At 42.2% G+C, this 15,285-nt stretch overlaps 1 protein-coding gene across 1 annotated transcript in view; it reads left to right on the top strand.

The window, feature by feature from the left end:
* The window catches only part of SLC25A21 (solute carrier family 25 member 21), a 353,337-nt gene that overhangs the window by 232,133 nt on the left and 105,919 nt on the right, over positions 1-15,285 (top strand). The gene's annotated exons all lie outside the window — the stretch shown is intronic.

Raw genomic sequence — 15,285 nt, forward strand, 5'->3', positions numbered from 1 at the left:
ACTGGGACCGGTACTGTTCAACATATTCATAAATGATCTGGAAAAGGGGTTAAACAGTGAAGTGGCAAAATTTGCAGATGATACAAAATGACTCAAGATTATTAAGTCCAAAGTAGACTGAGAAGAGTTACAAAGAGATCTCACAAAACTGGGTGACTGGGCAACAAAATAGATGAAATTCAATATTGATAAATGCAAAGTAATGCACATTGGAAAACATAATTCCAACTATACATATAAAATTATGTGATCTAAATTAGTTGTTATCACTCAAGAAAGAGATCTTGGAGTCATTGTGGATATTTCTCTGAAAACATCCACTCAATGTGCAGTGGCAGTCAAAAAAGCTAACAGAATGTTGGGAATCATTAGGAAACGGATAAATAATAAGACAGAAAATATCGTATTGCCTTTATAAATCCATGGTACGCCCACATCTTGAACACTGTGTGCAGATCTGGTTGCCCCATCTCAAAAAAGATATATTGGAATTGGAAAAGGTACAGAAAAGAGCAACTAAAATGATTAGGGGTATGGAAAAGCTTCCATATGAGGAGAGATTAATAAGACTGGGACTTTTCAGCTTGGAAAAGAGATGACTAAGGGAAAATATGATAGAGGTCTATAAAATCATGACTGGTGTGGAGAAAATAAATAAGGAAGTGTTATTTACTCCTTCTCATAACACAAAAACAAGGGATCACCAAATGAAATTAATAGACAGCAGGCCTAAAATGAACAAAAGGAAGTATTTCTTCACACAACACACAGTCAACCAGTGGAATTCCTTGCCAGAGGATGTTGTGAAGGCCAAGACTATAATGGGATTCAAAAAAGAACTAGATAAGTTCATGGAGGATAGGTCCATCAATGTCTATTAGCCAGGATAGGCAGGGATTGCTATTTTGCCAGAGGCTGGGAATGGCCAACAGGATGGATCACTTGATGATTACCTGTTCTATTCATTCTCTCTGAAGCACCTGGCATTTGCCACTGTCCAAAGACAGGGAACTGGGCTAGATGGACCATTGGTCTGACCCAGTATGGCTGTTCTTATGTTCTCATGGAGGACCCAGCTTACCCCTTGCTCCCCTGGTTCATGAAGTTGTATGCTTGCTATTTTGACAGTGCCAAGGAACGATTCAAGTACCACATCCCCATGGCTATAGCTGCAAGGTGTGTACTTCATAATATATGTGAGGCAAAGGGGGAAAAGCTGTCACCAGTAAGGAGGGGTGAGGTGGAGTGGCTGTCTGTCTGTTGACTCTGAACAGCCAGATACCAGGGCTAATACAAGAGCCAAGGTGGAGCTATGTTTTTGATGGAGACATTAAAGGTTTATTTTCACAGTCGGACACAGCAGTGTTCAGTCTCCAGATAATGTCTATCTTGCGTAGTTTACATTATGTATTTTTTAGGTTTGACTGCTGGTATCAATTATGTTGTGCCTGCTGCAAATTATAAATACTGCCCCTTCAAGGTATCTGTGGTGTTCTGCACAATGTTGGTGGAGTCACTGCCAAGTATGGTGTGCGGCATATAAAAGTGGAAGGTCTGCAGGGCAGCACCATGTGCATATGTCTCCCATGTGCTGAGCCCCTCACTTTCTGCTATTCCTGGTGAAGTTCCTTCACTTTCACATGACACTGCTGCTATTCCCTGTTTGTTTGTACCCCATCCCCAGTGCAATATGCCCGTAGATGTCCATGTTTCTATGGCTGTCCCATAGCTGTGCTTACACAGCCTCTGCTCCCCACAAGCCCAAGAGATCCAACACTTCTTGTCTGCTCCAAGCAGAAGCCCATGTAGTATCTCTGTGTGTGCATGAAGCCAGCAAGGTTGGTGGGCCACAAACGAAGGTAAGCAGCTAGGTATGCTCGTGAAGGTGGGCAACCAGGAAAAGGCATTTCAAAAACATGTCAGATTTTTAAAGGGGAGGCAACTTCCGCTCTGTAACCCCTGAGCACTGGATTTTAAAATTGTGAGTAGGCTGGTCATGGGAGGGGGGAATGGGGCATTGTGGGACAGTAGCTGGAGGACTCTTAGGGATGAAAGTGTCTACACTTGCACTACGTCAATCAAGCTAGTTCGACCATGGCTCTACACCATTTGAGGAGGTGGTTTTCTGCATCACCATAATGGGCCACTTACATCAGCTGGAGACAAATTTGAGTGTAGAGATATGAATAAGTAGACGACTTACGTCAACGTAAGTTTGTAGTGTAGACCAAGCCTATGTCTCTACATCTTGAGCTAAAGAGCCAGACTCTCAAGCTGAGAGTTATTAGAGACTTGCATTCTCTTTGGATCAGATACAAAGGGAGATATGTAAAATATATTGCCCAAGAGGTTACTTTTCCACATGCAATTCTTTCCAGCACAATTTCTCCTTGCCCATATGTACAAATGAAAGATTCTACAATCATTTGCATATACAAGTCATAACAAGGTGTTGTAGTGCCTGAGGAATTATTTGGATCTTTGATTTTTTAATGTGGGTATCTATCTGCATCCTATTATTCTTTTTAAATCTGTGTTGAATGACCCTTAGAAAAGGGGGAAGTAGGATGGATCCATGGGCATCAGCAGGGGGAAGTTACAGGACCCTAATAAACAAAAATTATCACCACTTAATGTCATTAAAGCTTATAGTCCTCATATGCTCAATATATCTCCAAGAGCAGTTCACAGGAGTTTTGTTTATTTAGTGCCTGTGCTCTAGCCCACGTCTACATTTGTGGTAAGCCAGAGGGAAGATGTAAATCCTGAGCACAAATGCCACTTATGTAGAGTATATCCTGTATGCAATGGGTATAGTTCCAGTTTGGCAGTTTGCTCTCTTAGTAGTTACTGCACGTGAAAATTGTGATGAAAAAATAAGAGCCATTGAAAAAATTGTCATTTGACCCGGACACGCACATGAATGAAGACACAACACAGAGAGGATGGGATCTAAGCAGTCTGCAACTTTTATTAAATTAAATGAACACTGGGATGAATGGTACTGCAAACTCTTGCAGGGAAAACAGTGGTCCAGTGTGGGAGGATAGGGCTTTACACCAAAAACAACCAACACAGTTAGCCCGTTGATAAGTTCCCCAATACCTACCCTTTCATGCAAGGGAATGAGGGTAGAGAGGCGGGGTGCCTCAGTCTGTCCTAGACCTAAGACATTTCCCTCTGCCCTATTAATACCAAATTTGTGAGAGGCTTCCTGGTCCTACGCTCTGGTTTACCCCAGGATCTGTCCAATTGGCACCTACTTTAACCTTGCATTAGACAAAAGTTGTCACAGTTCTAATACCTTGTATACCCACCAGACATCCCAGTTACTGTGAGGATGATGAAAAGCCCTCAGTTCATGGCCAGTTCTAACCTGAAGGGAAAATGCCCCACCAGAGGGTTGATCTATCAAACCCTACAGCATTCCAGGAGACCCAGTTCTGCCACTCTCAGGACTACTAACTCACAGGGAGGGTAGTTTGGAACTGCTCAGGTACCACCAAAGGTGGCACCGGGGAAGGCTTTCTGAGCTGAAGGGCGCAGGTGCACACCTGACCAATCATGATTGGCTGCCTCCCTTAGACCAGCTAATGAGCAACTGAGAGGATGGGAAAAGCACCACACTCTGTCCTTAGTGCCATTCCAGCCCCTCGTCTGCTCCAACCTGCCCATGCTTCTCTTGTACAAGGGATGTGGGCAGGCCTTGCTGTCAGGAGGGGTGAGCACCTCTTTCCTTCTGCAGATTGATGATGACCCTAGGGAGTGCCTTCTTCCCTGCCAGTCTCCTCCCATGGTAAAAGGAGTGGCAATCAGGAATGCAAAACACCACATGATTTATAGAACTGCTGAATGTTGTAGTTACAAATCAAACAATACCACCCTCCTAGCTGGAACAGGGAGTGCAAACAGGCTGATAGTTTTATCAGACTGTTTTAGAAACATATTAGCTTAACCATCAGTTTACTATTCTTGTCAAGCTCTGAACAGCTATAAATCTTTGTTTTCAAAAAATAGACCAGAAAAAATGTAACACATTAAAAATGAATTAGACATTGCACACCACCCATAAACTGTATAATAAACAGATCATGGCCCTGTAGTAAGAGTTATGATTTCTGGCAAGTCACTGGAGAAGAGCTCATGGGCTTTCAGAATGACCTACATCATAAATCACCAAATTCTCATTTACATTGAGCACATGTATCTCATTTTTCAAGACTGGCTTCTGAAATCCTGATGAATGACTTCAGAACTGAATTTATGAGAAGCAGTGTCACTAACATCTTTTTGGGGAAGAGAGGGAAGTTTTTGCAAATGCAGCCCATTAAAATGGGAACGCTCAAAACATTAACTTTCACCCTGCATAAAAGAAACCTTGGGACTATAAAAGCCTGCACCACTTCTCCTCAAGTTAGTCAAACTAATATATTTTCAGTGTAGAAAATAACTCTATGCACATACAAGCCCAGAGTAAACCTTTAAAAATTTTCCTGGCACATAAGCACCAGCACATTACTATATGGTTTAATGTTTTATACAGGATAATGTTAATGGCACTTAGCTCTTTACATATTCAAAGCACTGTATAAACATCCAAGAATCTCATAGCACTTTAAATATATTCATTAAACCTCACAGAAACACTGTGGAATTGTTCTGTATTTTCTACCCATTTTGCAGATGACTAAGATGAGGAACAGAGTTGAGGGCTCTCAGTGTTTTGTGGGATCCTGTCCTTAGAGACAGAGGCAGGATGAGAACCGATTAATCCAATTTCTGCATCCACTGTAAAAGTCTCTTGGTTTGTCATGCATGCTGGAAGATGATCTATGAAGTATTTATATTCTGCCCGTTATTAAATATTTATCAGTGTCAAAAGCATAAATAATTTCATATTAAGTTTTACTATTTCATTACACATCAAGGGGCATATCCTCAGCTGGATTTCAGTGAAGCTGTGACAATTTACAACAGCTGAGGATCTGTCCCCAAGTTTATTTTGCTAACTTTTATTGCTTTTTGTTCTAATATAGCTGCAAATAAGTTTTTTATTTACATTTCTGAACACTTGTAATGCCTGAACGCTGCAAGTGGACCTACATTGACTATATTACATGATTGGAGCATTAGGTTCTGATTTGGTGTTGAAAGCAAGTGCTTAGGAGATAACTAATGAAATTAAACACAAAACATGCCATCGCCTAATAAAAACATCAGTTCATAAGAAAAAATAACTACCCTTTTCAAAGACTTCCGTTTTTAATTGATATATCTGATTTTCGCATGAGATAATGAATTAATACCTTTTTTAATGTAATGCGGAGCACTGGTTACAAGATAAAGAGATTTTATAAGGAAACTATTAGCCTTTGTTCAGCCTCTAATTCCATGATTCAAAATGACCAGCATTCATTAAACTTTATTACTGAGGTGCATGAAAGTTTCTTTGGATTAGGAAGGCATAACCTTCCATCCAGGTTTTTAAATGGTGTTGCAGCTTTTCATTAACCTGGAAACCTCCTATTTACATGGTTCACAGCCTGGTCTCAGCTCACTTGGAGGTAACAAAGGGTGTCGGGACAAGAGTACAGCAGGGGGCTCACTCCTCTAGGGCTGCCATCTGAATTTGATCAAGGCAACTGTTTTAACTCCTGCCTCATTAGGCAAAATAAAATGGAGATTATAGTGCGTGGAAGGATCACATTACAGAGAGCTGGCTCTGCCTCCTGATACTCACTGTTGATTTTGCATTTTGACAGGACCTTGCACACTCTGGTTTCCATTTTACACTGCAGCAAGCTTTAAATTATTTTAAAGACAAGATCATTTATAGCTCTTTGACATTTCAGAGTTTAGGCAGGGAGGAGTAAAGTAATAAGTGAAGACACATTACTCTCAGAGGCAGCTTACCTACTGGAGAGATGTCACTGTGCAGCAGGGGCTTAATGCTGATAGAGCCATTAATTCAGCATGTCAAGTGATGCCTAGCTCTTTGCTTTCAAAGTTTAGGCTGGCTATACCTTTGAAAACATGTGACACAAAAAACAGATTGCTCGGGAAATGATTTTTACCTGACACTGATAATTAAGCAATTTATTTTGATTACCTTTAATTAACCTGGTCTTGAGTCTATTTTACTTCTGACCAGTTACTCTTTTCAGTGATTATGTGACTTTGTAAATATTGCTTTAAGCTTAATGTATTAATGGGTTATAGTGGCCATTAATCTGGAGACAAGAATCCTATCCTTCTAATAAGGATAACCACCTGATTGTCCACTGAAAAACATTTTCTGGACATGGCATACACTGATAGAAAGCTCATGGTCTATAAATGTCAAAAGTGGTTTTTCAAATTGGTCAGATGGCAACTAACCGGCACAACCCATCACAGGTTTCCTACTAGGAAGGCCGTTCTTTTACCTTATGCAACTCACCTGAGTATGACTTTCCTTTGAAAAAAACATAGATGGTAGTGAGTGATGGTTAGCAAGTGGAAATTTTTTTTGATTTCCTTATTCATTTCCTGGTAGGCAAAAAAAAATGAATTTGATTTTCTTCAAGTTTCTACTGTGTGAGCTGAGGGCAACAACTTTTAATCAGCATTTTTATTCTTTTGGTATTGATTTGATATTCTAATAATGACCTGGACTCAATAGTGCACATGGTTGTCATCTCCTGGCTGGACTACAGCAATGCAATATACCTGAACGCGTAGCCATCATCCCTCAGGAAATGCCAACTAGAACAAAATTCAACAGTGAGTCTCAACAACCCAGGCTCTTCTGAGCACATCATACCTGTCTTCTGCCCTCTACATGGGCTTCATACAACCTCATTCTTGACACAGCCCACATTCATTCACAGAGCTCTGTCCACCTGTGCACAGAATGAGGCAGGGATCCCTTAGAAAAAATAGTATGGAGAGTTGGTCAGAATATTTCCACTAAATGTTTTTTTGTCCAAAAATGCTGCTTCATCAAACCAAGACATTTCACAGAACCATATCAATTGCACCTATGTACCTCCCAGCTGCCTCTCCCTCTCTTCCAATCCATCCCACCAACTCCAGTCCCCTTTCCCCTCTGCTTTCCTAACTCTCTGGTTCCTGCAACCCCCTCTTCCCTCACCTGTCTGCATCTCAATCAGGCTGCTCCCTCCGTTTCCTTCTTGCTGTCTGGGTGCAAGTAGGAGCATCATTGAGAGTACAGGAAAGAGAGTATCCCTGCTCCCAGTTCCTATGCCCCTGGCTATTGGGAGGAGCAACTGTAGGGAGAGTCCTACTCAGCCTCTGCAGCTTTGGAGCCTGCTCAGTGCAGATGGAATCTTTGGAAACTTTAGCTGCCAAAGAAGTCTCCTCTGAAAATGTGCAAACTGAGATTTTTCAGAGGCTTATAACTTGGTCAAATTGGAATGAATTTTCATGGGAACAGCCAAAGGTGTGCACATGACACAAAAGCCACTCTCCTGCCAACTTTCAAGTCTACACTGCAGAGCATGGAGATACTGGAGCTTCTCATCAAAACAGCTGTAAGAATATTTTAATGTGGGTAAAAGAATGTATTTTTCCTTAATCTCATTCACAGAGGTGGCTGAACTGTTGTAGCTGAAAATATAATACATATATACAGATACATACATACATATATATAACTGCCAAAGAATATATATGTTTTATGTATTTAAAAATATTTATATATGTTTTATATATATCAGCCTGAGTCACAAATATTTATATTAGCCTGAGGCAATCACCCACATGGAAAATTTCAGTCCAAATAGTTAAGCTGTGGCAAATGTATCAGAAACTGAAAACAGGGTCTTATAATAGAAAGTATTAGACAACCTTAACTAGGCAGTGTTATCAGTTCTGCCTAGAAACAAATAGAATAAGAGAACCACAATTGGCCTATGTTTGATTTTGCTCCATCATAAAATTGGCCCACAGCTGATATAAATGTAGCATAATGGTTCACTGAAATTAAAATTTTCATCAATACAATGTGATTCCTATCTGTTTCTATATTAAGTTCTTATTAAGGTTTTTGTTAGCAATGCAAATATATTAACAAAAATAGTACCGGTGCTTAATAAACTAATATCAGTGCAGTCAGAAGATAATAACGAATGCATTTATTTTTAGAGAAAGATGAAACTGAGAGAACAGGCAGCAGAAATTTTATAAGTGTATATGACCATAAACATACTTTATCATAACACCTAGGAACTCAATTCATGTGCCAGGAACCGATTGTGCTAGGCACTGTACAAAGAAAGAACAAAAAGAGAGTTCCTGCCCCCAAAGAATTCCATTTAAGTACTATACATACGGCACGACCACTCGATTCAGTATGAATGGCACTACCAGTGTTTGGAGGCAAAGTTTTGACTGTAACGTACATTTTAGTAACCTGAAAGATGTCGCTCCAAAAAGTAAACTTGAAGAATAAATGTATTTGGGAAAGGGCAGGGTGTGCACATCTGCTAATGCATTCGCATGGAATGCATCTTAGTGCACAGGGCCTGCATGACACCCTATGAAACACTAAAACCTGTAATTCAGGGCTTAGATGGTGCATATGACATTGTGCAATCCATTTACACAAAGGTGAATTTCCCCCTTCAAGAATAGAAGAAAACTGCATGTTTGTAATCTATATTTTTAATTAATAGATGAAGGAATGAAGATAGAGATGGTGGTGACACTTTGATTAGACTTTGTTAGAAGATTAGAAAACTTAATGCCAACCATGTTAGTTCTGTAAAAGGAAAAAAATGAAATCTCATTTGTTCCAGCCTGCTGGAAACCATGTGTCTTTTTAGTGGTTTTTACATTCTTTTCCTCTTCAGGGGTCATGTCAACTGATTCCATATTTATTTGTGGCCCGTCAGCATCTTGTATTGCATTAAAATACTGAACAGAAAAAGTTAGAGCTGCTTAGTGTTACTGTGTGTTTCATAATTATGCAATCTTACAATATTAAATAGATAAATCCTTGAAAAGTAGCATTTTCCTACAAACCTTCTCTAGAAAAAAACAGTACCTTAAAATATAAAGATGTCATATTGACAGGAGTTGGGGCGAGGCAGGCAAGGGCAATGGAGGACAGATGCCAGTAGATTTCAATAATCACATGGATTGGTTTAAATGAAACCTTAATTGCTTCGGGGCATGGTAATAGTAAATTTTTATCTCAAAGATTAATACTGAAATAAGAGGGTTGTCATGGAGCAAAGTGGCTGGCTGGCTCCCAAACCCCATTCTAGCCTCTCTGGTGGACAGGTAAGTACCGGTGCTCAGAAGGAGAGGGAGGATCCTGTCCGCCCCACCATCCCACTGTGCCCTGATTTCCCCACTCTGGCCCCTTGCTCCGTGCACCATCCCTCCCTACCCCACTGTGCCCCGATTGTCCCCACCCTCGCTCCAGGGACTGACACCCACCTTCCCCCCATGCTGTGTCCTGATGGGGTAGGCAGGCAGGCTTCACATCAGCTCCTCCCAGCCTGGATCTGCAGGCAGCAAGTGAATACCTGGGGAGGGGTGAGTGAGCAAGGAGGGAGGGGAGCAGGATGGGGCAGGGCCTTGGGGAAGAGGCGGGGCCTTGAGGGGAAGGGCCATAGCAAGGGCGGGGCCTTGGGGGAAGGGTTGGGGAAGGAGGTAGGGTGATCAGATGTCTGATTTTACAGGGACAGTCCCGATATTCGGGGCTTTGTCTTATATAGGTGCCTATTACTTCCCACCCCCATCCCAATTTCTTCACACTTACTATCTGGTCACCCTAGAAGGGGGCGAGGCAGGGGTGTCTGGTTTTCAGCAGTTAGGAAGTTGGCAACCCTACCTCAGACAAAGCTTCACCTTGCACAGTGGGAAAGACCAATCTGTTCCATCCAATAGGGTGGATTGTTCCCTCCTACTGTGCTGGCCCTGCTATGCAGGTCTGGAGTAGGGGGAGCTGCAGAGCTGTGACTCCAACCCCCCCCCCCCAACCCCCTCCGGTTGGCATCTGAGTCCCTGCTTTCCCCAGAGTGCTGGCAGCAGAGGAATGGCTGTTGTGAGCAGGCTTTGTCAAGCTGCACAGCGTGGGGAACTTCTTTCTTGTCCCTTTGGATGTGTAGGTGCTGCTCACAATCTAGCCCATAATATCAGGTTAAGTCCAATCTAACATTATAATGCACCTTCACTCTCAGTGCATCCCGACACAGAGCAGCGCAGAGTGGCTGGAAAATCTGAAATGATTTTACACAAGCTTTTTAATAAATAGGAGCTTTTAAAGATTTTTGCTAAAAAGAAAGAAAGGTTTGAATAGGAAAAAGGTTTGTATTTTAAGCGATAATGCCAATTAGCCTCACAGTATAAAATGGTTTCTGGTCTCTGATCATGCAAACAGCTGTAGGATTAAAATATATATATTAGAAATTATTGTGTCTGATCTGTTTAGCAAATTAGTTGTTTACAGTGATGCCAAGTCATTAAATTCTTTGGTTAGAATAGTTTAGACGAGTGTTTCTCAATTGGTGTTCCGTGGCACCCTGAGGTTCCGCGAGATGAATTTCAGGGTTCCGCGAAAAATTGAAACCGCACCACTGAAAGCTGCTGAAATTGCACCGCCGAAAACAGCTGACAGCACGTGCCGCCGAACAGCTGATAGCGCCGTCGAACAGCTGACAGCGCGTGCCGCTGAACAGCTGACAGTGCCGCCGAACAGCTGACAGCGCGTGCCGCTGAACAGCTGACAGTGCCGCCGAAAAGCTGACAGCATGCGCCGCCGAAAACAGTCGATACCGCGCTGCCGAAAAGGGGAAGATGTCCTGGATTTTTCAGCGGAGGGTATCGTATGGCCTCGCAGAAGTGAAAAAGGGTTCCACGGCCAAATTTAATTGAGAAACACTGGTTTAGACTGTTTAGCGTAGGTTAATTCTTCCAAAAAATGTCTACTGTTCCAATGTTACAGCTAAGTCATTTGCATACATTTATTTTTAGGCATTTTAGATTGTGCCAGCTGACATACTGTAGACATATGTCTACATGTAAAATATTTCTGTGGCTCTTATACAGTTCCGAAAAGATAAAATGTCTCATGTTTTCTCTACAGGAGGTCTGGGTCTTTCAGACAGATTTAATAGCTATTCATGCATTGAGAAGATCTTATCTGATGTCCTATTGGTTCGGGGTCATTCACAGGCTCACATTATACTGAAACGTGGACAGAGAGAGAGTAATTTGTTAATGCCATGTAGGATGAATTTGGTTAGAAAGGGAAGTTTATGCGCTTTATAATAACACAAGTGTTTCCTTGCTAATCCCTTGGCAGGTTCATTATCTAAAGAGCCCCAGGCAACAGTTGGCCTATCGTGAGAGTGAAATTTAACCCACAGCATGAAATTAATCCTCAAAGACTTGTGTCTGCTCATTCTAGAAATAATAAATTCTAAGTGATTTTATTATTCTCCTCTCTAAATTTATGCAGAGGTGTTAAATTGGTATCTAAGCTCTGTGGCACATGTCAATCTATTGATTTATGCTTAGTTGAGTAACATTAATGAGTAAGAGAATGGTGACCAGAACAAAGAGGCTGGAGATGTGAAAGTTGTAATATTTTCCCCCAGTCACCATCCTTCCTCTAATCAAACCCCTAAAAACACCCCAAAACTACTTATTTTCCAATGCATTGTAAAACTGAGCTTATTGTAAATATAGGGAGGAAGGAAAGGAAAATATATAAAAAAGTACTCAAATTATCAGCATCTCTGAACCTATCAGGGTTCCCTGTCTTTTATATTTGAAGCAATTTGTAGCTTGTAGACTGTACTGTGTTTTGCATAAGCTTTTTGATATCCAGCATGAAAATGTTATGAAATGGTGAGATCAGAAATGTGGGAAACTGATGACATTAACGACTTGCAGATTCCGCCTGTTCTGTGCAGTTTTCAGGATGTACTTCTTCACCCATAGCAAAAGCTATAGCATTAGTGCAGTTCAGTGCTGGTAAGGATTATTGAAAGCAATACTGTAGCAGATCTTTTTATAAAGGGATGTATAATTTTAAGACTAGCAAGATTTATATAGTTACTCATGCTAAAACAAGAGCAATCAAATATGTGTCAGGAAACTAACCATAGGGTAGGCTTAGGATTTTTTCCCCTATACACAATGTTCTTCAATTGGTTAGGTGCACTATGGCTTTTTTCACCTTCTACTGAAATTGTCCACAATCAGATTCAGTTGGCCCTTATACATGGCCAGAGCACTCATCTTGATCCATGCTGAGCACCATTTGGAAAGGAGTAAGCACTGCCTCTGCCACACACCTTCTCCCTCTCCCCTGCGTGAAAACCCTTCCATTGGAACTCCACACAGAAACACCTCTTAAGGGCTGGGGGCAAAGTGAGAAGAGGTGGAACAGCAAAGGTATTGCTCTGGACGGCAGCGTGTCCTGCTTTACTCTCAGATTTCGAAGTCATAGCCTTCTGGATCTCCTACACTGTTAATACTGAACAGCAGGGAGGCATATTCTGCAGGAGCTATGCTGACAGGGGTCCAGTGAAGCAGGAGGAGCCATCCCTGCAGGGAGTCTGTGCCTGGAGGAGGGGTCCCAATCCTGACTCAGAGATCTATAGTTTGAGAGGGGGTGCGGCCTCCCAAATCTGCAGCCTTTCACGCCTTTCTCACCAGAGAAGACGGTGCGAGGAAAACCCATTAGGAACCCTGATGTTTTCCTCCTCATGTGAGAGTGCAACATGGGCCTTAGTGTCTGCTTTGCAAATCCTGCAGAGAACGCGTAGCAAACAGTCTCATTTGATACTATCCTCTAAAAAAATGAATTACCCAAGTGATGCCACCTTTTCCATTACTAAGTTAGATCCTTTAGAAACGCCTTTTGTGTTGGGGTGATGGGAAGGAAAAGTGGGATGAGGAGGATTTTAAAGAGGCTGTTAAGCAAAAGATGTGACTTTGAGCACAAGAAATAATTTAAGATATACTAAAGCTGCCAGCTGGTATTATGTAAAGATCAGAGATGTACTAGGTCTATGTAGCTTCTGGAAACTCCAGTTGCGTGCCATCGTGTATTCTTTCTTGCTCAGTATAGGGAATCACACTAAAAATAGCTCATATGAAGTTACCTACACATGTATAATAGAGTTTACATGCACCTTTTATCCTTTATGAAAGCTGGTGATTTTGAGTATTGTAATCTGGGCAGTAATAATGTAGGGGGCCTATGACTGTGTTAGATGCAATATAATATGCCAGTACAAAGTATATTAATCCAAATGTCATATAGAGTCATACCATCCCCTTCTATGTAACAAAGTGGTGAAGAGGAAAAGTTACTTTCAAAATTATAGTAATGCATTTCCTCCCTTATATGTTAGGGATAAGTGGTGGCATAGGAGCAGCGGCAGTGACATGCTGCTTAAATTTTGAAAAGGACCTCCTACAAAGTTTTCCTTCACAGAAACATATATCAAGTTCCTTGGGGAAACTGCTCTTTTCCCTCCAATCTCAAAAATGAATTATTACTGCACTCTTCCTCACTCCCCCTAAATCAATCAGTCATTATTCCACCCATTTTGACTCACCATATTTCCTGCTCCCCAACACCTCATGTAGGCTTCCTTTGGTGAGTCTCCTTGCTGAAATCTGTTCCTGGCACGTGGCTGTGGGGTGGTAGATGCATGTTTGTGGTCTCTGCTGACAGCAGTGGTGACAGGTGAGGGCCCTGTGACCTCTGGTTATCGGATGGTTGGTCAAGTGGGGAGTTGATATTCTCTGCTGGTGGGGCTCAGTGGTCATTTGGGGAATGAGTCCCCTTGGGTTTGTGGGGTTGATGATTGACTGTTGCCCATAACTAGTGTTGGGTGTCTGGTGGTCTCTGCTGACAGAATGGAATTCCCAGTGGGGAGGGAGGAGAAGAAGCAAGTTTTCCCTGGTTGGAGGTATAGGGTTGGAGGAATGGAGTTTCAGGCTCCTCCCCAGTGCCAACTATTCAAACTGCAGTCTGGGGCTAGGCAGGCAGGGAGAGAGGCAAATGGCAGCAACTGCAGGACTGCAGCTCAGTACAGATGCAGCTTGCCCCAGCCTCCTCTCATCATTCTGCTGGAGCAACTTTTGGAGTGTTTGGGGGAAGGGAGAATCTACATGGTGCCTTTCCTGTGTGCGCTTAATGGCGTTAAGTGAAGGGTGCATGAGAGATGTTCCTCTTGAAGTATCTGCTGCCTCACTGTTAGACACATACCCACGTGCCGCAGGTGCTTGAGGGCTTGGCTGTGCTTATTAGACACTGTCCTGCATAGTAGAGAGAGAATGAGTGTATGTGTGTGTGAGTGAGAGAGAGAGACTGGGTACACATGTATGTGTGTGTCAAGCCTGATCTGTAGACCAGTGCAGAGAAGGGACAGGACCGTGTCCCATTTCCTCCCTGCCCCTTTTGTGGCAAGGCATGCTCCCACCCAGTGATGTACAAAGAAAACAGTGCCTGGACTCTTCCCTAGGAGCAGACATAATAAAAGGAACAGGGAAGAAGCAGTGTGTAGTCACCCCTTGCTCCTGGTTTGGCCTTTGTATGGGACACGCAACGGAGGCAGACTCTTGATATTCCCATGCCCTTGTCCACTTGCTTAAAGACCACCTGAAGCACTTTGCTCCAAGTGAACAGCAGCTAACTCAGTCCTGGCACCAGAAAGGTCCAAAAAGTTTAAATAGGCAGCTGGCCTAGCATTTTTGTGTAGGCCTTTAAAAAAAAAAAAAAAAAAAGTTGTGATGTTGCCCCTCTCCCTCAAATCTCCTAGTGTAACCAGTTCCTGTCCACTGTGATCGCCCCACTATGAATAGGGCCAGCCTGAGGATTTGGGGAAAGGCTAGAGCCATTATTCTTTGTGTAACACTGCAAAATTAACTGACTCATTTCCAAAGCATATATGATTTGTGTGTGCATGCATGCGTGTGTAATGAAAGCTGAGATTCTCCTCTGTAGAACCTTAAGGTCAGTCCTGTTCTTAAAGGCCTCCAGCTCATCAGTGGGCAGGGGTATAAATTTCAAACTACATGGAGTCCAAGAATCTGCAGGATGTTAGTGGGGCTAACATGCCAACAGGCCACACTCTCTTCCTTGTACACTTCTTAGCCATATTTTGTCCCCATTTGCTCTCTTCAGCATCATGCAGCAATGGAGGCTTTATAGGCCCAACGAAGGCAAAATCTAATTTATATAGAGCAATATCTCTTAATCCTGTAGGAACAATTATAAGTATTTAGTTTTCAAATATTTCTTTTAAAATAAGT

This window comes from Emydura macquarii, unplaced genomic scaffold (assembly GCF_026122565.2).
Source record: "Emydura macquarii macquarii isolate MOO-44397 ecotype Brisbane River unplaced genomic scaffold, CSIRO-AGI_Emac_v2 contig_374, whole genome shotgun sequence".
Taxonomy (NCBI): Eukaryota; Metazoa; Chordata; order Testudines; family Chelidae; genus Emydura; species Emydura macquarii.